At 44.3% G+C, this 25,008-nt stretch overlaps 1 protein-coding gene across 1 annotated transcript in view; it reads left to right on the top strand.

Annotated features, from left to right (window-relative positions):
* HTR1E (5-hydroxytryptamine receptor 1E) overlaps window positions 1-25,008 on the top strand; it is a 47,315-nt gene that overhangs the window by 17,122 nt on the left and 5,185 nt on the right. The window lies entirely within an intron of this gene.

Consider the following 25,008-nt stretch of genomic DNA (forward strand, 5'->3'; position numbering starts at 1 on the left):
AAAGAGCAGGGAAGCAATGCCTGCGGCTGTGGCTTCCTCTGGAGCACAAACTTTGGGACCCCTCAGGCTGCACCGCAGGTTGGTGCCTCTCTCCAGTGCTTTCTCCAAACACATCCTCCTGTCACATTTTGTGGATTGTTAGGAATATGATTCACTAGCCCAGCAGTCTACTGTGCTGCATGTGCCCTGTGATAATGTGTAGCATAACAGCAGTGATTCACAAGTTCCCCCTCTCCAGCCCACAGCTCTGCGCATGTCCCCGGGAAAATGAGAGTTTGCTTTTCACAGGGGTGGAGAATCACACCATCCATGCATCCCAGTCTTTGATCAGATGAACAGGGCATCACGTGCCCCTGCATGTGGGAAGTGGTTGTGGCGAAAGAGGGTTTTGGGTGAAGTGAACAGACCTACCTTCTCCTGATCGGTACAAAGCATGCTGCAGAACCTCTGGCAGCTGCTTTCTCACTTAAATTAGTTGATGACTGTAATCAACATATGAAATATTTTAAACCACTTTAGCTTGCATAAGTTGTATCTTACAGTCATTGCTGTTACGTGCCCAAACAAGGTGTGATACTGGTACTGCTATCATCAATTTGAAGTTATGAAGGTATGTTTCAGATTATTCTTAAAAACTTCCCTGTGTAGACAAGAATTTCTTTTTTTAAATTAGGATAAGTTGAGAAGACTGGTCCGCACATGTAATGCATGCAACAGCAGCTATAATCAGAATCTTGCGTCATGTACATCAGACTTCCAGAGGTCATATAGTCCAACCTCCTGCCCTTAGCATAATATAAAGGCTAATGACCTGCAAAGATGTCATGCAGTGTGAGGAATCACATAAAATAATTTCTCAGGAGATTGCAAGGTCTGTTGGCAAAGAGAGCAGCTGAAACATTACCCGGTGCTGCCAAGGATGCTGCAGCTGGAGATGAGGAAGATTGGGAAATAGCCATCACATAACGATCATAATCTGTCTCAGAAACTCCCATCTCCCTCGTCAGTGTTCAGGTGGTGCAGGGCCAGAAGAAGCTTCAGGCAGAGGGTGACTGTACTTTGGACCCCCTGGGGGAGTTTCAGCATGACAGGGCAGACTGAGTGCTCTGAGCTCTGGTGCAGAGATCCTGACTGGGATCGTCCATCTGTGCAAAAGCTATTAAAAAAACCCATCGGTCTCTCCCACTCCTGCCCAGGTTGCTTGCACACTCTCTTTCCTCTGATGTTAAAATAGCCATTCCCAGTCCTGGCCCCCTGACTCCCAGCGGGGGTAGAGCATTCCTGGGAGGGGCCGGCCAGTATTCCCATGGGTCTGGAATGTCAGCAGGGAGAAGGGGGGGGTAAGCAGCAAAAACGCTTGGGCACTGCTGCACCAAATACTACATCAGCAGCCCCTACTTCTCCAGCCCTGTACGCAGGCTGTGTGCTCTCAGCCCAGCACAGTGTCCCTGCATCTGCATAGCACCAAGCAGCTCCCCGAATGCCCACCACCGTCTCTGATGTCCCACCTCAGCTGCCTTCTTCCACAGTGTGAATGTGATGGGCTGCAGCAGTGATAGAAATGAGCATACTTCATTCTAAGGGTATGGATGAGTACATCTAGCCAGCAGTAATTTAACTGATGTATTGCAAGTCTAGGACCACCATTGCTCACCAAGGAGAGAAAAATTCTCCTCTAAAATATTTACAAAGAATTTAAACAATGACCCAGCCAGGCAGTCAGTACAGTAGCATGGAAAGCAGTCTGTAGCATAAGCATTTTTCTGCAGTGTGGCTGCTTTCACTTGGACCAGTTTAGCACAAGGAGAGTATCCCAAAGCAGGTGAATCAGAACTGCTTGTCAAGACATGCCTCATTGGTGCTGAGCTGGAAGGCAGGGATCCTACGTCCTTCTCCTGTTTGGTACAAAACCTGCTGCAGAACCTCTGGTAGCTGCTTTCTCACTTAAATTAGCTAATGACTGTAATTAAGATACAAAATATTTTAAACCACTTTAGCCTGCATAAGTTGTATCTTACAACCATTGCCAGGAGAGCATATCCTGTACCCAGCCTTAGATGACAGGCAAAGTTAGAAACTATTTGCTGCCTGCTCTGCAACCTAGCCATGGAAAGGGGCAGAGATAATACAGAAATGTGCAAAGGGATGACAATAGTGAATGGGGAGGAGTTAGTGGAAAGACCACAAACTGAGTGAAGCTGCCTCATCTCTGCATTGTGTGACCCTTGCAAGGGGTTTGCCTTTGGCTCTGGGCCAAGGATTTAGCCCCTCATTGCAGTGGGCGGCTGCCACTACAGGCTTCCCTGCACTCATGGCATTTGCAGGCTGTACTCTTGGCCATGATGCAACTGTGTGAAACGCAGTGTCAGGCACTGCAGGATGGACACAGCGCAGGGTCAGCATAGTCATGCAGGCAGCAGCTAGAGGTGTCTATAGTTTCCCATGCTCTAGAACAAGATGGGTTTTGCTGCAGTAAGATTGCACGTTAACTGTAATGATAAGTGTATTTGCTCACTTCCAGATTTGGCCATTGACAACATACCTGATTCCTTCTGGTACTGTTAGGGACTGCATAAAAAGTGTCAACTGATATGTTGCAGAGCTTAAGCTGGATTTTATTTAAACATGCATAAGACACTTGGGGTGGGAGGGGAAGGAAAGACGACTTTATCTGCTTTCCAGAGTCTGATCATGAGTCAACTGTCAATGACTGTTATACCAGTTTGGGGGAAAATTCTGTATTGGTAGGTTCATGAAGCTACTGCACCATGAAGACTATAGTTCTTCAAATTATTTTTTTGTAGTAATGGTCAGAATAAAGCATTCTCATGAGATGCCTTACAAGGAACTAGGTACAATCTGGCAGTCAACAGTTGTGAATATACAGAACCAACATGTTTGAGGACATCTGGAAGTTTAATTAATCTCTATTGCGTATTGATAGAGGAAACATGCTTTATCTGCCAGAATTGTAGATAAACGTTTGCTTGTGTTTGACTGATCTTTGGCAACAAAGATTGACAAAAGTAATAGCACCAGAATATAAAAAAAGATTTCTTTTGTAAGTCAGAGTTTCACACAGCTCTCACTTGTAATGTCCCAGCAGCATTTTAAGGCTGTATTTCATAAATGCAGTCCACTTGTGCACGGAGCAGAGAAATGGATATATGATGTTTGTGACAGAAAAACAAATGGAGGGGAAAGAAAAGCAATGCCAAAATGATACTGAAGATATCTCCTCTGATATGCTTCTATTATAAGTATTTTACTGTGTGCTTCAGTACTGGGGTTTGGTGATGGTGGCGGAGGTTCTGACATGTTGATACATGTCAGGTAGGTAGGCTGAAGAGATTGTTTTATTTTCACTTTCTCCACTCTGAGCGATTCCTTAGCTTTTCAGCACTGCATTGTGCAATGCACTAGTGCTATTAAGGGGCAGAAGTAAAGACCAGATTAGGGGCACTGTTGATATGGACCAGATCTGATCTCTGAGCTCACAGTTCTCACCCTCTTCAGCTACTCAAACTTCCCCTGTGGGCTGAAAATTCCCATTTCAGCCTCAAAGCGACTCTTCGCAAGTCTGAGCGAAAACATCAGCTCCTTCAGTTTTGCAAGCAGGGAAAATGTTTTATTTCTCCCGTTTGGTGCAAGCACTACAGTGCTGCACTTGCATAGCTCGTAAGTGACTGAAGGCACCAACTTCAGACTGCTGGGCTCTATCGTCCCTAGAGCAGAAACAAGCCAAGCTGAAAGAAAACAGATCATTCAGTTCGAAGTGCTTTATAGTTATGGGCACTTGTTTACTTGCTCACATTGATTTTTTCTGCGTATGTTCTCACAGGTTCTTGCCATAGGGCAGTCCAGGAGGGCTAAACCTGTGTGGATCCAGACGCCTCGTTTCAGAATGCGTCAAGTTATTTCTACATAAGGTGTCTGGTTGGAGAGCAGGCACAAACACCCCATTCATTGAAGGAGATGTAATACAAGATCCAAGAGATTTAGAACAAATGAGGCTGACTATGAAGACAGTAAGGACGATGAACTGCAAGTGCTGGCTTGCTATGGTTTCAGTGATGTCTCTTTCCACATGACCAAAGTGAGATGCTCGTGTTTTTCCCTTGTGTGGCATGGTGTTCACCAATCATTTGTCCATCAGGCAGACCAAGCCTCCTCAGAGTATATAAAGAGACTGCAGCCAACAGATGCAGCAGTTTGTGCAGCAGGTCACACAGAAGGATGCAAAGAAGGTGCCTTCGTCTCCAGTCGTAGTAGTGTACACTTCCTCAGATATGGTTATGACGCCCCAGAGCACATTCCCCAGTAGCTGTTGGAGTCACTGCATCTGCCATGTCAGAGGCTTCCACCCAGACAGATCTGATGGCAGATGCAGCTCTGCAGGTCTCAGGCTGCAGGGAGTGCCTGGGGTCTCTCCGTGAGGCTGGGGCTGACAGTCAGCTCTCCCGCAGAAGGTGTGCTGTTGTTTACGAGTTGTGTCGCCAGGTCAAGTAGTTACAGGAAGAAGTAAGCAGGCTGTGTAGCATCTGAGAAGATGAGTGTGAGATAGATAGGATATTCTCAGAGACCCTACAGCTCCAAGAGTCTCAACCCCCCACAGAAGCGGAGATGCAGGCGGGCTCTGTGCCATGTGGAACAGTAGGTCACAACTCTGTAGAAGACAAAGGCTGAAAACTGGTCAGTTTTCATATGAGGAGAAAGGCTCTTGCTCCTGCTGAAGACTTTGAGTTGATGAACAGGTTCAGTGCCCTCCAAGCTGAGGAGGAGCTGGGCATGGCTTCAAGGGAAGCAACTGGGCTGACAAACCCTGTGCCATGCAGGAACACCTGGAAGAAGCAGCAAGTGATTGTTGTGGGTGACTCCCTGCTGCAGGGGACAGAGTCACTCATCTGCTGACCTGACCTCTTGTCTAGAGAGGTTTGTTGCCTGCCAAGAGCTCAAATACAAGATGTCGTGGAAAGACTGCCAAGGCTTGTCCATGTGTTGGACTTTCATGCAAGCACTAATGATACCAAGGCCAAATTGGAAACCATCAAACAGGATTTCAGAGCTCTGGGGATGGTGGTCAAGGGCCTGAGAGCCCAGGTCATTTTCTCCTCAATCCTGACAGTGAGGGGGAAGGATGGGAGGAGGAATAGATGGATACTCCAATTTACTGGGTGCACAGCTGGTCTCAGCAACAGGGTTTTGGTTGCTATGACCATGGGACCCAATTTGAAGATCAACAGCTGATTGGGAGAGATGGGATCCGCCTCACTAAATGGGGCACACATGTCTTTGCCATCAGGCTGGCCAACCTGGTAAGAAGGGCTTTAAACTAGGAAAGATGGGCAAAGGGGAGAGTTATAGAGACCATGCAGTCAGTATAACAGGGCCCAAGTGGGGATACCTCAAGCAATTGCATGCAGCTAAGCTAGTACTTACAAGACAAGACTGGGGAAACCTCTTGCACTCCTTCTGGGAGAGCAGCATGCTCGTATACCTCTCTGAAGTGCCAGAAGTGCCTATACACAAATACATGGGGAATAAACACTTAGCATGGGAACTAAACAGGAGGAATTAGAGATCTGTGTGCAGTCGCAGAGCTATGATCTCATAGTGATTACAGAGACATGGTGGGATAGCTCACATGACTATAATGCTGCAGTGTATAACTACACGCTCTTTAGGAAGGACAGCCCAGGAAGATGAGGAGGGGGAGTTGCCCTTTATGTGCGAGAGCAACTGGAATATATGGAGCTCTGCCTAGGGGTGGATGATGAGCAGGCTGAGAGCTTATGAGTAAGGATTAAGGGACAGACTAACATGAGTGATACTGTTGTGGGTGTTTGCTACAGGCCACCTGATCAGGAAGAAGATGTAGATGAGGCCTTCTATAGACAGCTGGAAGTAGCCTCATGATCACGGGCCCTGGTTCTCGTGGGGGACTTCAACCACCCTGATATCTGCTGGAGGAACAACACAGCAAGGCACAAACAGTCCAGGAGGTTCCTGCAGGGCATTAATGGTAACTTTCTGACACAGGTGATGGAGGAGCCAATGAGGAGAGCTATGCTGCTGGACCTTGTACTAACAAACAAAGAAGGACTGGCTGGAGGTGTGAAGGTTGGGGGCAGCCTTGGCTACAGTGACCATGAGATGGTGGAGTTCAGGATCCTGCAAGGAGGAAGCAGGGCAAAAAGCAGGATCACAATCCTGGACTTCAGGAGAGCAAATTTTGGCCTCTTCAGGGACCTTCCTGGAAGAATCCCATGGGATAGGGCCCTAGAAGGAAGGGCGGGGTCCAAGAGAGCTGGTTAATATTCAAGGATTACGTCCTCCAAGCTCAAGATTTGTGCATCCCTATGAGTAAGAAGTCAAGCAAAGGGGGAGGAGACCTGCATGGATGAGCAAGGAGCTCCTGGCAAAACTCAAACAGAAGAAGGAAGTGTACATAAGGTGGAAGAAGGGACAGGCCACTTGGGAGGAATATAGGGACATCGTCTGAGTATGCAGGAAGGCCAAGGCCCCTTTGGAGTTAAATCTGGCAAGGGATATCAAGGACAGCAAGAAGGGCTTCTTTAAATACATCGGTAACAAATGGAAGATGAGGGAAAATATGGGCCTGCTGCTAAATGGGACAGGGGCCCTGGTGACAAAAGATACAGAAAAAGCTGAGGTACTGAGTGCCTTCTTTTTCTCAGTCTTTACTGGTAAGATTAGCCCTCAGGAACCCTGGGACCTGCAGACCCGGGAGAAAGTCTGGAGAAAGGAAGATTTCCCTTGGTGGAGGAGAATCAGGTTAGGGAACACTTAAGCAAGCTGGACATACACAAGTCCATGGGTCCTGATGGGATGCACACACAAGAGCTGAAGGAGCTGGTGGATATCATAGCTATCATCTTTGAAAGGTCATGGTGATCAGGAGAGGTGCCTGAGGACTGCAAGAAAGCCAGTGTCACTCCGGTCTTCAACAAGGGCAAGAAGGAGGGCCCAGGAAACTACAGGCCAGTCAGCCTCACCTCCATCCCTGGAAAGGTGATGGAACAGCTCATCCTGGATGCCATCTCTAAGCATGTGAAGGGTAAGAAGGTGATCAGGAGTAGTCAGCATGGATTCACCAAGGGGAAATCATGCTTAACCAACCTGATAACCTTCTATGATGGAATGACTGGCTGGATAGATGAGGGGAAAGCAGTGGGTGTTGTCTACCTTGACTTCAGCAAGGCTTTTGACACTGTGTCCCGTAACATCCTCATAGGCAAGCTCAGAAAGTGTGGGCCAGATGAGTGGACAGTGAGGTGGAGTGAGAACTGGCTGAATGGCAGAGCTCCAAGGGCTGTGATCAGTGGCACAAAGTCTAGTTGGAGGCCTGTAGCTAGTGGTGTCTCCCAGGGATCAATACTGGGTCCAGTCTTGTTCAATTTCTTCATCAGTGACCTGGATGAAGGGACAGAGTGCACCCTCAGCAAGTTTGCTGATGATACAAACCTGGGAGGAGTGGCTGATACAGCAAAGGGCTGTGCTGCCATTCAGAGAGTCCTGGACAGGCTGGAGAGTGAGGCGGAGAGGAACCTCATGAAGTTCAACAAAGGCAAGTGCAGGGTCCTGCACCTAGGGAGGAATAACCCCATGCACCAGTACAGGCTGGGGGCTGACCTGCTGGAAAGCAGCTCTGTGAAGAAGGACCTGGGAGTCCTAGTGGACAACCCGTTGACCATTAGTCAACAGTGTGCCCTTGTGGCCAAGAAGGCCAATGGTATCCTGGGGTGCATTAGGCAGAGCATTGACAGCAGGTCGAGGGAGGTGATCCTCCCCCTCTCCTCAGCCCTGGTGAGGCCACACCTGCAGTGCTGGGTCCTGTTCTGGGCTCCCCAATACAAGAAAGACATGGCACTACAGGAGCATGCGCAATGAAGGGCTACGAAAATGCTGAAAGGACTGAAGCATCTCCCCTGTGAAGAAAGGCTGAAATCGCTGGAACTGCTCAGCCTGGAGAAGAGAAGACTGAGAGGGGATCTTATCAATGTGTATAAATATCTGAAGGGAGGGTGTGGAAAGGCTGGGACCAGACTCTCTTCAGTGGTGCCCAGTGGTAGGATGATAGGCAATGAGCACAAACTGAAACACAGGAAGTTCCATCTGAACATGTGGAAAAACTTCTTTCCTGTGAGGGTGACAGAGCACTGGAACAGGTTGCCCAGAGAGGTTGTGGAGTCTCCATCCTTGCAGATACTCAGAAGCCATGTGGATAGGGTCCTGTGCAACATGCTCTAGGTGACCCTGCTTGAGCAGGGGGGTTGGACTAGGTGATCTCCAGAGGTCCCTTCCAACCTCAACCATTCTGTGATTCTGTGATGCAAAGATGCTGGAATTCATCTCACCACCCATTAGCCATCTAAAAATTAAGAGTCCAGTTTAAAATGCTTGTCCATGCTCCTTTAAGCATGATAGGCTTGAGAAAGACAGACATCTCAAGCAGGTGCCTCAGCTAATGCTCAAATGGGGTCTAAGGCAGGAAGGGTAAATTGGTCTCCAGAGGTATCTGTCTTTTTTACTATAGAAGGAGCTCAGGTGGCAAGTTTAGACTAGAAGCCTAAAACAGAGCTAGCTAAAGGTTTGTGGGAGGATTCCCACCAAATAGTCATGATAGGGACTACTCTATGTGCCTGTCAGCGAAGTTGCTCCATCTTCAGTCCAGTGGCTTTAATGTTCAGAGCAAAAATGTATGTTGCATACTTGACCACACAGCTCTCACTGCCAAACTTTCCGGAGGAACATGATTGTGAAGTGCAGCTGGAGCCCTGGATGTGGAAAACCTGGCCTTCCACCCCAGCTTTTCCAGGAGCTCTCTGTGTGACTGGAGAAGACCCTTCATCTCTCTGCCCTTCAGCTTGTCCATCTATAAAAAGAGAACACTGGTACTGTTTTACCCAGCCAGGATCCACATAGCAGTCATTCACCTCGGTGATGTAATGAGTGCTGAGGAATGCTTCTGCTCCTTGCTGGGCACCAGAAGACATCTTGCTCTACCTCCTCCCAAACCTAAGGACGCAGCTTAGTGGAATTCCTAGAATTCCTAGGAAATTACAGGAGCGTGGTGGACACTACAAGACTCACCTGTTACCTTAACCTGAAGGTGTATTTACCCAGACAGACAGAGTGGCTTGTTCTCTGCCAGTTAACAGAAATCACACTTAGCACAAGCCAGGAGAAGGTACCAGTGAAATAAATACTTTATCTGAAGAGTCCAAATGCAGACTATCTAATTATAACAGTGACACAGGTAGGTCAGTTATGACAGAAAACTACCTTTTAGCTACCTAGCTCTAGATTTTCTACAGAGGTTTCTCTCACTCTGCATTAGCTACCTGATTATTAGTTTAGGAAATGAACTGATGCATATTTCTGGGAATTTAGTCTTCTACAGCTGTAGTTAAGCTGTCATCAAGGAGGATTTCTGTTTGGGGACGGATTCATCTGTTTATAACCTAAACCTTTCCTTCGATTTGGTGATTTCTGAACTCTGCAGTCCTCATGATGATTAGTACCAAGTCAGCTCAGAAATAAACTTGTGTTTAAACGGTGACATGGATTAGAGCAGCTCCTTCCCTTACCCCAGGTTCTGCTCTTTTGCATTGGTGTAACTTCCTAGGCGCTCCACTAAGTCAATGAGGAATACTTAACTTGTGCAAGTTTGGACAGTGCAAAATTTGCTCACATTGGTAGGTTTTCAGTACTGTCCCCCAGAAACTAACTCTCCCTCCATTTAATGCCTCTCAGAGCAGTATGTTGCTTTGGAGATAAAGAAAAAGAAAGAAGGTTGCTTTGCGTTGCCTGGTGATCGATGTCCCCATTTCACAGGGCAGGAGGGGTGTCAGGCCTGACAGTCTCTCTGGAAAGGACTGGCACTGCGGTCTGGCTAACTGCTGCCTGTGGTCTGGTATTATAAGCAATGCTGTGATGGGTATCTGCTGCAAAGGGAAAGCTAGCAAGGCTTCACGTGTGAGATGAGGAAGCCTCAGATGCCCAGTGAGGATCACTCAGCCTTTGCTGGGTGCAACAGGGCCACTCAGTATTCGTTCCTTTTTTTTTGTCATCTCAGAGACAGGCAAGTCAGCACAATCATGGCGCTTGTGATTAGAAATCAAAAATCCTCAAGCTTTCAACAAGTGTTTCAGGAATAACATAACAATCACACAGTTTGATGATATTTTGAAGGTGTATATTCATGCACGCATACACATGCACTTTTAGTCCCTGTACAAGTTTGAGAATATATGCTGTTTGAACTTCATAGAGCTGATGAATTTTAAAACATCTCATTTTGCTATACTTACCTCCGATCCTGTAGTAAGTTCTACACAAGCGAGTATATGTAGCTTCCAGAAGTAGATATCTGGTAAAGAGAAAGCGATGCACACTCTTCCTCTTCTACTGCCTCATCATCTCCTTCATTTTCTGAGGCAGAGTAAATCAAGGATTTGCTTGTGCTGATGATTGAAGTACTCTGCTTTATTCCAGAAATTAATATTGTTCTTAATGAGAAAAATATATTTGAAATGCTCACAGTAGGTGTGAAACGTATCAAGCCTTTAAAATTAGTGTTCTACCACTGCGACAGGAATGGCGGGTGGGGGAGGTGTGTTCTGTTTAATTTTTGGAGTTTTGTGACCCTTCACTTGTTAGCACAATATCAAGATCTCTTACTTGCTATGAGCATTAGCTGCTGCAGCAAAACCCAACCAAGTGCAGGACAAATGTTTGCATTAGCATTTCTGTTTAATAAAGGGGTTTGACATGCTAGTAGTTGTAGGATGTCATTAGTGCAACCCACAGCTTTCTGTGTTCAGCATAACTAATCTACTGCAAACAAGGAAAATGGAAATATGGTGTATATATAGTTGAAAAACATATGACTTTCAGTGGCATTCCAGTAATGAGCCTCACAGCCAGATACTGCCCTTTCTCTCTCTCTCTCTCTCTCTCACATACACACAGACCCCTGCTTTCATAAGATACATTACTTAAGGCTGAGTTTAGTTCATCATATTTTATTACACCTGTTAAAAGACAGCTCAATCCTTACAATATAGTGGATGAACTTCCATAATTACTCTATATTTGTGTTTTATTTGTGGTGTAATTATATTGTGCTAATGGTTTTTGACAGCTAATTACCACTAATTCATATAATGACATGTCTGAAATACTTGATATTTAATTGGTCTCATAATGATATATTCTACTTATCTTGTATTTACACAGTATTTGCTCCAGACATGCAGTTACATTGCCAGTTATGTCAGCTTAGATGCAATTAAAAGTCTCCAAAGGCAAAAATATGGTTTAATTATCTTGGGTAATAAAAAAAATTAAACATCTTAGTTTGGTTGTAGGTATAATAAGGGCCTCAGAGAAAACATATACCTTCGTATGAAAGCAATAGCCAAAACTAGGTACTGGTAAGGCCCCAAGGCAGTGTCACAGCAGTCACTGTATTATATGGGTAACCAAATAATTAACCCTATGTGCTGCCAGTTCTGCTATTGTCCGGTGCTGATCTGCTGGTTCCCCTGGCTCTCATTACGAAGAGCAAAGTCCCAGAAATAAAAGTAGTCATTCTCTTCTTCATTGGATTTTCCAGGAACTATTCACCAGGTTTAGTTTGAGATTTTTGTTTTCAACTAAGAGCATTACTGGAGACACTATTATGAATGCTTTCCCCTTCTGCTTAACATCAGCTCCGTGAATGTACTGCCTCTGATGCAATGTTCCAGAGAAGAGACCCAGGCACTCACTGCCCCACATTTGGAAAATAAGATGAACACATACCACCTCCCAAAGGTTCAAGCAGTTGCGTGGACGTTTGCTGCAGCACTGCACTGCACCATGTGCCTCTCTGCCCATGCCCTGCAGACCCTTCTGGGGCACAGACTGGCCCACGGTGCCCGCTGCAGATGGCACCGGCAGACGGCACACGTGCATGGGACAGGACTTGTGCAAAAAATGCTTTCTCAAACAAAGAGGGATTTTGTCCTTGAGCATTTCCATCAGGGTGCAGGGCACCCCATGGACCATCAGTAACTCATTTCCCCCCATGCTTGCAGCAAGCGTGCTGGCCAGATGGAAAGCCCATGCTCGCAGTCCCCAGCAGCAGTCTCATGCCACTGGCCTGATTTCACCACCATGAGACATTACTCAGCATGAGTAAGGAACCGCAATGCCTTCTTCTACTATAAAACTATTTGTTCAATCACACAATATTCTCCTTTTAAATCAAGTCCAGAGACATTGTGTGAGTCATCTGCATTATTTTATCAGCTAGAAGTTGGGCATATATTCATTAGGGCTTAATCAGAAATCTTTTGGCCACAGTGGAAACATTCCCATTGGTTTCAAAGGGTTTTGGATCAAGCTTCAAGGTGTTTAGTATGCTAGTAAGTTTTAGTCTGTCGAATTTGTTCATTTGGCTTTTATGAATTACAGAAGAGTTGTGTACAGATCCAAGTCATGTGGCGATTAAGTAAATCCCATTGACATCAGTCTCCTGACACAGAATAGCAGCAAGAAACAAATATTGACTTTAAAAACAATGCATGTACAGTGACATTTAGCTTGTATAAAGTGGTAGTCTCTATATAAAAACAAATAGCACCATTTCCCCAGAGCTGGATAAATGATATTCATAGGTGAATATTTGTGTGTCTTTGACAAGTCTCTGAGCAGCAAGATGAGAACTCGAGATGGAAAATGTATTCACAGATGAAGATTCAATGTAGATTTTCCTTATAGTTTTCCTCAAAGGATTTAGGAGACCTTGCAAAGCAGATGCTTCCTTTTTTAGTTAGTGCTTTAAATGCAAAGTAGCAAAACCATAACACACCATGACATAATAGGCTCCTGCCACTAATTTCCTGACCCTGCCACTCATGCTGTGCTACACTACAAGGCTTCTAGCCTGAAAGCACTCCTCAAAAAGCAAACCTGAAGTATCTGAGTAATTTAGGAGCCTCATGACCATTTTCAGAAAGGATTTAGGGATTCTATGGGCAAGGGTTTTTTTCAGTTAAGTGACCTAAGTATCTTTATTAATGTAAAATGGGCGTTTTCCTCTGTATGAGGAACGATTGTACAGACTAGGACTCATCAGGTAGGAAAGAGAAGAGAGAGAGGGTCAGACTGCTGACAGCAAAGGTTGTTAAAACTACAGGTGACCCAGAGAAGGTGGCTAGGGAGTAAGTGTTCACCATAGGGAACTACCGTTCCTACTGTTTAAGTTCTTTTTAAGAAAAGCCATAAAACAATGAAGATGAAGTAGGATTTCAGCCGTGTGCCTGAAGATGAGCACAGTCCATCAGCAGGTAACACCGTGGATTAATTCCTAGTGCTGCCTCCGCATTAGGGGCTGCAGGGCAAGCCAGTTCCTTTGTCTCACGTTGCCCTCTTACTAACATTTTTGGGAGGACAGGCAGTTTACAGGTGAGGAATCATGCAATACTCCCCACCGTGCCTGTGTGCAGGATAGCAAGTGTTGCATTTGAAAACTGCTTTGGGATCTTCAACTCAAATAGAGTAAAAGTAAGAATTACCAGCTGCGGGGAACACCCAACTGTAGTTCGTTCAGTGGTTTCTAGTCATGTTAGACTAGATTTCCCATTCGAAAATGGAAACAAAGGGAAAACAAAGATTTCCTATTCAGAGAGACTATGCCATGGCCAAGGGGACACTAAAATATTTTGTCCCTGGATCTATTTTTTGAAGCAAGAACTGTTTTTTCAGAAGATAACAGAGCAAACCCAACTCCTTCCCAAGTCCTCCAGCACCTTATTGGGCCATCCTCTATTTTCTTAACACACCAAGATGGACACTGTCTGTGCAACTCCCCACTTAGAAAGGGGGATCTCTTCTGCGCTGAACTCCCAGTCCCATTACCACAGAGCACCTATTCTTAGGAATTGTTTGGAGGCAATTACTTTACAATTAAACCTCACCAGCTAAATTCACAAATATCTGTCCATGGGCCACCAACCAGTCAAGCATCCCAAGCGTTGTCCTCTAAGTAGGTCTATAAATCCAAGAAATGTCATGCTCCTCTTCTCTCTTCCCTGACCTCCCCCTTTATGAATTACATGGAGGGATTTCAGAGCTTAGCTGCCAATGTCTAATATGGTGTCTCATTATCCGAGCTGTCCTCCCACCTGTATTTTATCTGATTGCAGCTCTTAGTCATACAGTCAATGAATAAATAGTCTGAATGGGATTTTCAGCAGTAGGAGGAAAGATTATGGAGGGCCCGGAGGACCCACCAATACTCAGCATGTGCGCTCTTTTGTTGTGTGCGTGTGCGGGTGTGTTTCTAAGCCATTCAGTAAAACAAAAGGGAAGTACAGAGCGAAATAATGGGGCCAAAAACAGCAGTAGGTACTGTAGCAGCACAAAACCTATGGCAAGTGCCTTCACTTCAAGTGACTGGCTGTTCCACAGCAAGAGATTTGGTCTGTTGCCAGATCTTTAAGGTTTATACATTTTCCTGAAGCAAATTTCTTATTTGTTATCTTTAACAAGTCATAACAGGTATCAGTGTCATGGTAAATCTTATAAAAACAATGTAGGTTTAAAAAAATAAAAAGCTTTAAAAATTAGCTAAAATCACGGGGAGACAATGTTGGTAACACGGCATCTTTTAAAGAGGCACACACAAAGACAGGCAAAATAGAAAATTCAGAGAAAAGGTCATTTTTAGTGGTGAACAACATTGAGGAATGTGAAGTTTGAGTAAGACAGCAGTCTTAACTATGTTTTCTAAAAAAAAAAGAAAAAAGATCAGTGAACCTCTCTCTGCATGAAGGTAACTGCTACTCGTGAAGATTCCAAGAGTCAGCAGCCTGTGCAGGCTGTATTTTTCTTTCCCAAATGAGAGGTTAAGTGTCTAGGTTACATGTCTGCTGGCTCTAGCTATCTACTAAATTAGGAAAGCAGCAGGGATCAAAAGCCCCTTCTCTGCACAGAGACAAGATCCTTTGACAAGCATAACTGAAGCAGCTAAATGCTTCTGTGGGGCAACTGAGACATGCTTGCGTGCTTCTATTAGCATAGATGTCCTAGGTATCTGTGAAGAGCTAGCAGGTAGCTTTAATCAAGTTAGCTCCATGACAAGGCTTCCCAGCCTCAGTAATAGGCAGCTCCAGTTGGAAAATTACCCTGCTCTCTGGACCAGGTGAATTAACCCCTTCAGCCCTCCATGCTAACATAGTGTGACGTTTCTGCAACCCAAGATAGCTCATTTCAATGTTTAATTAAATGCCGTCTGCAAAATAGATGGGTTTTTTTTTTTTTTCCTGCACTGTGAGGCACAGATTTATCATGGATGGCAGTCTGTAGCTCACTTCCCGTGAGTGAGGCATGCACACAAGCATCATGCAAACTGAGTCAAAGCTACCCAGCCAAGAGCCTTTTTCTGCCTGGCTACGTCAGGGCTGCCTCTCGCCATTTACACTGACTTCTGCTTCCTCAACCCTGCTCACCATGCTGAATAACAACTGCAAACCTTCATAACTCATCTCTGGAGAAAGAGGAGGTATGGGGAGAAGGTCCTCCTGCCACAACTTCATCGGAACAGCAGCACTTACACAATTTGACAGAGTAGGGTTGTATGGCTGATTACCATATATTCTGTCTGAGGGGTTGCAATATCCAGACATCCATGTCTCCTGGCTGCAGGGTATGGAAAAATACAGACTCCAGCATTTGTAGGCTAAATGCTTCAGATGTTAAGCTACTGCATGAAAAGGGGAAAGTGAAAGGAACTACACAGAATGAGCTGAACCTTAAAGGAGCATTTTGTGTGGTGTGAAACAAAATGGACTTTTAAAATGTTCAGTGTTAAAGGTCTAGACTGTTATGAGAAGCAATGATGAGTTTTAAGGTTATTTTTAGTCTGATAATCTTTTTAAAGCAAATTATTACAAAGGAGCCACCTACTCAAGTTGTTTATCGGAAATCTGGGCATTTTACCATCTCAGAAAATTGTATTTATGTCAACTAAAGATGGCATGAAATCTGCATTGAATCCTAGTTTATATCACACTGCAGCTCAACACCACCTGACAGACTTACACTACCTAAGATTTACTAATTCTTTTATTAAAAGCAGGTAAAAATGAGTAATCATCAGTGAATGATAATCATACCACTGCTTGTGGGAGGAAGCATGGTTTGAAGATCATCACTAATTATTGTTTCTCATTTGCATGTGCCAAGATCTAACCCAGAAAAGCTTATCTCTGAAGTGTAGTCCTTACAGTGTTTCTTTAAAAATAGCTTTGCAGAGCTCCCTGCATATGGTCTTTCACTAACTCCAGCTTAGATTGATTCAGGCCCAGCTTTGCACTGATTCTGCAAAATGGTGCATTTTTCAAATGATTTAGCTGCACCAATGAAAAACTCATCCTGGAGATTCTGGAATCAGTTTAAAACTGGTATACATCAATTTAGCTTAAGTAGGTTCCTTACCAGGTAAAAATAAATTAATAAGCCCACCCTAATGTTTTTGACCAGCACTGTGCAATTTCATATAACCAGAATTTCAGTGTAGAATATGATTGTTTTCAAATATAATGATCCTGAGTGTTGCTAATATGACACAAGCATTTATGAAGTGGATGAAAATAGTTTTTTTTTAAATGACATACATGTAGCAAACAGCATCATTGTATAATTTTTGTTAGAGAAGGCCGTAACCATGAGTTTCAGCAACAAAAAAAATGACATTTTCCCATTCTAACTAATAACAAACTGTTTTGTTTGCCTAGTCACAGTGACTTACCAGTTAGTGAGAGACATTATCACAAGGCCTAAGCCAAGGTGTTAATTACCTCCTTGACTAGACAGTGTTTGCCAAGGTATTTAAGGTTAACAAACATTTGAGTCCTCTTTGAGGTTCCTTTTTCTCACTGAACCACAGTTAAATACATACACAGATTTCTTGGGTTTTATTAGTGGGTTGAAACTACCCACCGTGTGCAAGGAAAAAGCGGGCCTGTTGCTTTAGCGCAGAGGCTGGGCTGTGTTTGCAAGAGATGAACGCCCAGACTCTCTCTTGGTCTTTTGGGACCCGCGCTAGTTGGGGTCATGTGGCCACGACTTGTTGCTTCCATCGCCAGGCCTCCGCGAGGAGGAACTCGTTCCCCGCTGCAAATAGGTGCAGAAAAAGACAATGATGGTTTAAAAAGCATCGTGTGCAGAAGAGCAGAACTCAACAGCCTTGTGCCTGTGCTCCGAAGTCGGTGTCTGGCATGGTTTTGAGCATGTACAGGGCAGGCAGCTGGGGCGCATCATGGGAGAGGAGTCCGAGACCTGGCCTTAGCAGGAGCCAGAGCCTCTCTTGCCTTCCTGAGACAAGATATTGAGGGGCAGCTGACAACACTGTGTCTCTGAGAGGCGGCATCACCCCAAATCACAGCAGTTTTCTCCCAGCCTTCTGGAATAACTGACTGTGAAGGAAAACATCCAAGCTGGCACTGTCCACTGGAAAGTGAGGTTAAGAAATCCTGAAAAGTGGGGAAAGATCCATTTTCACATACTGAGAGCGTTAAAATTTCATTTTAATGCTAGGGTTCATCATAAGCTATTCAGGAAAATATCTTGGAGAGCAAAGAAACACGTGGGACAGCAACTCTGTGGAACGGATACAGCAGTGCTAATGCACTGCTTTGCAGCTTGCAGTTTTGGAAACATTGTGGACAGTGTTTAAGTTTCATTAGATGTTAAGTAAAGTCATTAAAGTAAGCACACAAACACACAAAAATGACCTGCATGAATGCACTGATTAGATGAATACCAAATACTTCTTTTCACTCTTTCACAGACAGAAGGAACCTGTAAATTCCTCAATATTATTAGGAGGTGGTAGGTGGCTGCCGATGCTGTGGGCACCAACGTGGGGATATTGGGGTGTGCGATCCACCTGTCCCAGGTGTTCCCGGGCTGCCCAGGGGATGCACCCCGACGCCCCAGGGATCCGAGTCACAGAGGCAGGTTTGACTCGTGTGGTCTATCAGAAAAACAGGTTTAGTTTATTGCCCTGGCAGTGGGGGAGCAATGTGCTGCCTGATGGGCACCCCTGGATGGCAGTGCTACATGATTTGCACACCTTGTTATCCCTTTTCCCATTTCTGGGCCCTCTTTTTCACTGCCCTCAAACCTCTGTTTCTCCACCCCAGTATCCTCCCAAATAGACAATCCTGCCCCAGTTACTTCCAGTTACTGCCCCAGTTTTGGTATATCAGTACCCAAACTTGGTATTTCTGATACTGCTACTTAGACAATCTCAGCCTTATATGCAATTACTGTTATGGTTACCTAGGTGCTGGGGGCCTTGCAAGGTTGTGCACCCCAAAAGGTCTCCAACGCTCCCCACCAATTATCTGTGAAATTTGGCTATTTCTCGCATCACTCACCCTTTAACCACCTGCAATAGCCAGCCATCCCTCGGGGCGCTACCTGTAACTTCTGTCAGGTTCTTACACTGTCTCATCTGTCTTATCCAGTACGTCTGGCAATTTCTCATGTCATGCCTAGCAGTTTCCCCTGTGCTGTTCAGCCAGCTTATCCTCAGGCCAGGGCCGAGCCAGCAGCCTAGTGGCTTCCCTGCAGCCCTAATAATCTTCTTTACACAAAAACACTGGAGAACAGGCTGTTATATCCTTGATTATAATGTACTGGGCTCCGGTTATTTATGTACAGGGTGAGTATATTATTAGTGTTAGTCAGATATCCCGAGATCTAAATGCACAAATAGAAAGCCAGTGCAGCTGCTGGATGTTCCTCTAAGCTATTTGCTTAGGGCTGAGTTCTTCTGACTTGCCTTTTCATCATGCTGCTCTAGTCACCAGTGTGTGCAGGGAAAATTTAACTTGAAGGTCAAACTCATACCTCAGTTCATATAAACTTCACAGTAATTTCATTCTGAACCTCATTCAGTCTGCATAGGAAAAGGATGCATCCCTAATCTTGAGGCCCCTTAATCCAGCTATGAGTCTCTCGAAGACAGGTTCTTAGAAAATTTCTAGCACAGAAATAGCCATTTCATTTATTTTCCTATCTCAGTTTGCTCTGTTGTAAGGTAACCCCAACACACCTTCTGGTAGTTTGCCTTCACTTTGCCTACAACACAGATAGCATCAAAATCTCATGCTGTGAGTGTGAATATGAGCTGCCTGGTGACAGCAAGATTTTAATTTGCTGACAGTCCTGCCACAACCTGATATGATTTTGATCATCTCTGTTATCTCAGCTTCTGGGTACCACTTTTCCCGGTATGGCATGCTATGAACAGCATCAAGCCTATATAAATTGCAGCCAATTAAGACTGCTGCCACAACATGAACCTCTGCAGCACTGAGATCCACAGAAGACCAAAGGATTCCAGAATACAACATAATACGCTTGGAAACCTACAATCTTCAGTTAAACTCAGCTCTCAGTTGGCTACCAAGGAGCCATGAAGCCCAAAAGTATGTTTTGATTTTACAAGAGGAGGCTGATCTAAAAAGTTATATCAAAAATAATATCAAAATAAATTTAGAGTGAAAGGCCTGAATTTCAGTGCAGTATTTCTGAGCTTGAGAGGACCAGCCAATGACTTTGAGAATAACAAGGAAGAATACTGGAAGTTTTAGTATTTTTTTTGTAGTTTGAAATATCAACATTATCACAAATGTGCTAAGTAATATTTTCCATAAGCTAACCACCTGTTTCACAAAGCCCACCACGGTTTCCTGCCCTTCACAGCTACAACCATGAAAATGTTGACAGGAAAAAGCAGTCAGACCAATTCAGGATTTAGCAAAGTCAGATTGATTTATTGCTGCTAAGGGTGCAAAGATGTATAATTTGCACAGTGCCTTAATTGCTTAAAGGAAATTTAAAACCACAGACATAAAGGAACTGCCCCTGCAACAGACACAGAGTGTAGACTGACCTCATTCTCTCCAAGTGATGTTATTCCATTTCTTATGAAATACTGGAAATTTCACTAGCTGGGGAGCTGGAATCAGACCCTCCACCAGAAATTCAGAGTACTTTGCCGCATGATGGTCCTCTGCTGAGAAGGTGGAGATAAATCCTGGCAGGAGCAGACATGAGCATTGATATCTCACAGCTTAAAGCTGTCCAGCTGTACTTAAGGAACAATTAATCATCCTTTTCCCCCTTTCTTCCTCCCAAACAGCACACAATGCCATTACCAATAAAGAGATAATAGGAAATGTGATTGATTCCACTTCAGAGGAACTCAAATGAGTTTCTCTCATCAAACCAGTAAAATTAGTCTCAATGTGAGATGATTGACAGCCCAAAAGGATTCAGCTGCAAAACATAAACATCAGTGCTTTTAGTGAGAATACTTTAAATAATATAACTATGTTATTAATGTCTCTTTCAAGAAGCAACTTGGATAAAACCACAATCAATTACTGTAGTGGTAGTAATACTATATATAGCGATAGCACACATGTGATAGTGATACTGAAGACCAGCTGTTATTAACTAGAGCTAGTCCAGTTCTCTGTGTTAAAATACTTTGTGTTTCTGCTAAACTCTTTGTAGGTAGTCTCTCTACATATGTATGTCATAAATGATCTAACACTCATACTGTAAATTCTCCAAGACAGTAGCTCCACAAGACCAAAACAGTTAAATCCTGCCCTATGTTAATAAGCAAGGCTGATCGCTGACACCTTCTAGTAAAATCATTTCCCATCATAAAACCCATTTCTGATCTGGGCTGAAGTATTTCAGATTGGGTGCCTTATAGTTCAAAAGCAGAGATGAAAGCCAGACAAGCAAGGACAGCAAGAAATAGAGTGGATCACAGACACGAGGATGGCTGGACATCAGCCCTGGCCAAGCTATGGGAGGTGGAGGCTGAGATTGCAAGAGAAAGTCAAGTAGTCGCAGCTCGCTGTGGCATACCAAGAGGTGAGCTGGGAGCTAGTGAGGGATAAGGGGCTGCATCTGCTTTTGGAAGCAAGAGTTGTGATTAGTTCATACAGAAACAAGGACGCCTTGGAAAGTGCGGAGCAGAAAGGGGAAAGAGCCAGAAGAGTTAAAATGCCCAGAGCACAGTCCCACCTGGGAGTGTGGAAGGAAACACTGTATTCCTGAGTTTATGCTCTTGCTTTCTGCTGTCATCTGTGAATTGTGCAGTATTGTGCTGCTGGTCTATCTTGAGGACAAGAGGTTGCCAGTCCCCGTCCCCCCCCCCCCCCCCCCCCCCCCCCCGTTACACCATTGCCTCGAGCAATGCTGACCTGGGGAACAACAAACCTTCTGACCAAGCTGAAAACCTGTCTGAGTATCAATACAATGTCCCACGATGGGATATTTAGAGGAGGGAATCCTTTTTAGGAATGCTGGAGGTTTTGCACAAAGCACATGGGAAGGCTATTGCTAATATGGTAAAACCAAGCTCCAAAGTGAGGATTTCCCAGGTAAAATATTCTTCAGTCCTTATCTCCCCTATTTTCTGTAATGCAGATATTAGATGCCCTCCTCTCCCACGGAGGCAGAGTGCATCCTGTTCATATATGAACTAGATAGGAACAGCTGATGAGGGCTGCGAAGGATAAGCTGCTGGAGAGCTCGGGAAGCCAGGGCATGAAGAAGCTGCTGGAGAGCTCGGGGGTCAGTGAAACTTCACCTAGCGGTCCCTTTGCCATGGTCCTCACTTTCATGATAGCTGCCTTGCCACACTGGGCCCATTTTGCCCTGGGGGCAATCTCTCAGATTTGCATCTGGCTTGAGCAGGAGCTGTGCCTGTACCACAAGAAGCACTACATAAGGCTAAGCCCATAGAAAAATCAGCTTCTAGACACCACAAACCACACACAGGAAATCAGTGGAGATTTTTTTGACTTTAATCTCTGCCTCTGTGGTCCCCATCTGTGAGACGTGGGCAGTAGTCCCCTGGGGGCACTGTGAAAAGAAACTCCTTGAGCACTGGGAGATGATAAGCACAAGTTCTTGAGAAACCGAACAGAGCTGTGGTCAGAGCAGGCTGTGACTAGTGTGAAGCACTGAAGGGAGGGGGCCAAATTTGAACAAAAGCAGGAGAAAAGAAATACTGAAAAGCTATTCAAGTTGCATATGGGTGGGGCAGAGGGTCTGTGGCAAAACGCAGTGTTCACAATTAGTGTTACTAATTAATGTTATAATGCTATTATGTATCACAGTAATGTGTGTGAGGGATGAGAAGAGGCACTGATTTAAAGCTGTAGAGAAAACCTTCAGCCTGACGTTTCCAGACCTTCAAGAATTTAAATATACTTCCTTAATAATGTTGGTTTAATACAGCTCTTGCATGTGGTATTTATTTATATTGACTGAATTGCTAAGGACTCATTTCCTATAACGAGCATGGGAATTAAAACAAAGCAACTCCTCAGCAATGGATTTTGACATGAAGCAATGGGAACACCACTGTCCCAGGCTGCCTGCTCTGAGGTACCTACAGGGCAGTGTTCTGCAGGGAGGATGCATAGTTTATCTTTTCACCTTGTCTTCAATTATTGCAGTGGTTTCCCAGGGGAAAAATTCAGTCCTGGTGAGCAGCGAGCAGACTTAAACAACCAACTTCCCCTGTGTGATCAGCAGTATCCCTTGTTCTAATGGAAACCTTTGAATTTGAGCCTGTTAAAGCGTGATGAGTTTTACTTAAAGACAAGTTTGTTAAGGGAGGAAAGAATGTATTTTTCAGAGTATGCTTGTGGTGCTGAGAGAGGAACGGGCTCCAAAAGGATTTCCCTGGGACTACATCACTGTGAAAGGCCATTTGAGGGGAACCACAGCTGTTTGTTCAGTTCCTGTTGGGTTAAACATGCACATAGACAGTGCTCAGCAGGGAATATGATGGGGACCATGCAGAATGGTTCCCTCTCTGAGAGAATCACCAGAAGCCCCAAAACTTCCAGGCTTCCAGGGAAGTGAAGACAAACAGAAAAAATGCTGCTTGCATCCCGAAGCACCAGGAGCTTTCTTGTACATGGGACAGATCAACAGGCGGTTGTAGCCGATGTGCGCATCCCATGGCACCTTCTAGTCCCTTTGAGTTTGCCTGTGCACCAGGCTAGGTAATTATGCTGAAGAAAGCATATGAATTGCAATTGTATCTGGTCCATGCCCCAGAAGTGCAGAGAGATAGAGAAAGCCTCTTTGCTTTATCCCTCTCCTCTGGTAAAAAGTCAGACCTAATCAGGGCACAAACTAGTGAAGTCAAGATCTGACTTGACAGAGAAGACTCCCATGAACATTTGTAGAGATGGTTTGACCTGAAGTTTTGGCTTTAGGCTTGAACCACCAACTCAGCATTTTCAGTACAGTCACAACCTCAAGGCTGATACTGAATTTCCGTCTAGCTTGTCCAGTCCATTTTTAATGAGTGGGCCTGACATTTTCTCCAAAGCTATTCATACTTTAAAGCAATTTATGAAGAGCAGAATATAGTTCAGGGGGTTCCTTTTGCTTTTACTGTGAGGAAAATTTAAAACTCCTCATACTTTGCCAACCTACAGTCTACGATGATACAGATCTACTTTCCTAGGGCCTATCTGCAAAGAACAGTTTTTTCCTGAGGTTTCTATTTTTGATTGCTCTTCATCCAGCTCATTCAGAGGATGGCACTCTAATTTTCAAATAAGAGCATATGTACACAGAGCTAAGCAGCTGACTAGCTTCAAATTCATAATTCCTCATTCAAATTCTTAGTTCTTCACCAGCTTGCATGTGCAACCTCTCTCTCAGAACCTAATCTAAATCCTTCTGATGTCAGTGAGGACAAAGAGTTTTACCTCTCCAATGTAGCCTTCTAAAAATCAGGCATGTATTCTAAATGCAATTGTGAAGGAGCCACTCGTAGTCAAAATAGAGAAAGATCAGCTATTCCGGGAAGTGATTCATACTATCTACCTTAAAGACTTGTCTTAAGCAGGGACAAATGTATTTCTGGCAGTGACTATCTCATTCCACTACCTGTCGAGGGAGCCTATGCAACTAGCCTAGAGGTTTCCTTTCTCTTAGACAAGTGAAGCCAAGGGAAGGGATCTTTCTGTTTGTTTTAATGCCAAAGGATTCAGGCTTTCTGTTTACTGAGATGAATTCAAAATGAGAAAGTAAGGCCCCAAAGGGTACCTCAAGCTGCATCCCACAGATTGCTAACTCAGTCAGTATTTGGATGTATGGAAAAGACGTATCAACTTTCTCAAAATAAACTGCTGAAACAAGAGTAAACTTTTTTTTTACGTATTGTTTGTACTTTGCATCATAGTGAACTGCCTGACAGGGAGCACAATTTGACAGAAATCTCAAAGAAAAGACGAATGCTTTTTGTCTGTCTCCTCCAAAGACACACTCAGTGGGATATGTGAAATGTCAAAAATAATTAGACAAAACTATATTAGCTCCTAGCAACACTACTGTGCTGTGTAAAAGTGAGTATTTGCTACAAAGCTTTAAACATTTGTTTGAAGGCTGCATGTTAAAGGTAACCTGAGTATTTTTTTAAAATACCGTTTCCAAGATATCAATTAAGACAGACCTGGATATGAAAAAGCAGTATGGAAAATTATGAAATGCTGCCATGCCTTTGCTGAAATAGGCTGCTCTGTTTCTTTTTTCCAAAGATGATACGTGGAAGTAATTGATCCCTCTTATATAGCAATTAAAGTGAAAAGGCAGACTTCCTTAGCTCATCATCTGCTGGAGCTTATTTAATAAAGCAGAAAAAGGACTAGCTCCCAGTGTCGATAATCAAATAATCAATAAACATAGAAATGTTTGTTGAAAGTGACCTTCGGAGGTTCTTTAGTCCAACTTTCCATTTCAAGTGAGATCTCCAAAGTCAACAAAAATATACGAGTTTATACCAGTGGGAAATCTAGCCCAAAGTCTTTTTTAGAGACAAAAAAATAGAAACAGAAACTATGAATGCAAAGAAAAGGGGAAGTAAAGGAAGGA

The sequence above is a fragment of the Dromaius novaehollandiae genome, chromosome 3 (assembly GCF_036370855.1).
Source record: "Dromaius novaehollandiae isolate bDroNov1 chromosome 3, bDroNov1.hap1, whole genome shotgun sequence".
NCBI lineage: Eukaryota > Metazoa > Chordata > Aves > Casuariiformes > Dromaiidae > Dromaius > Dromaius novaehollandiae.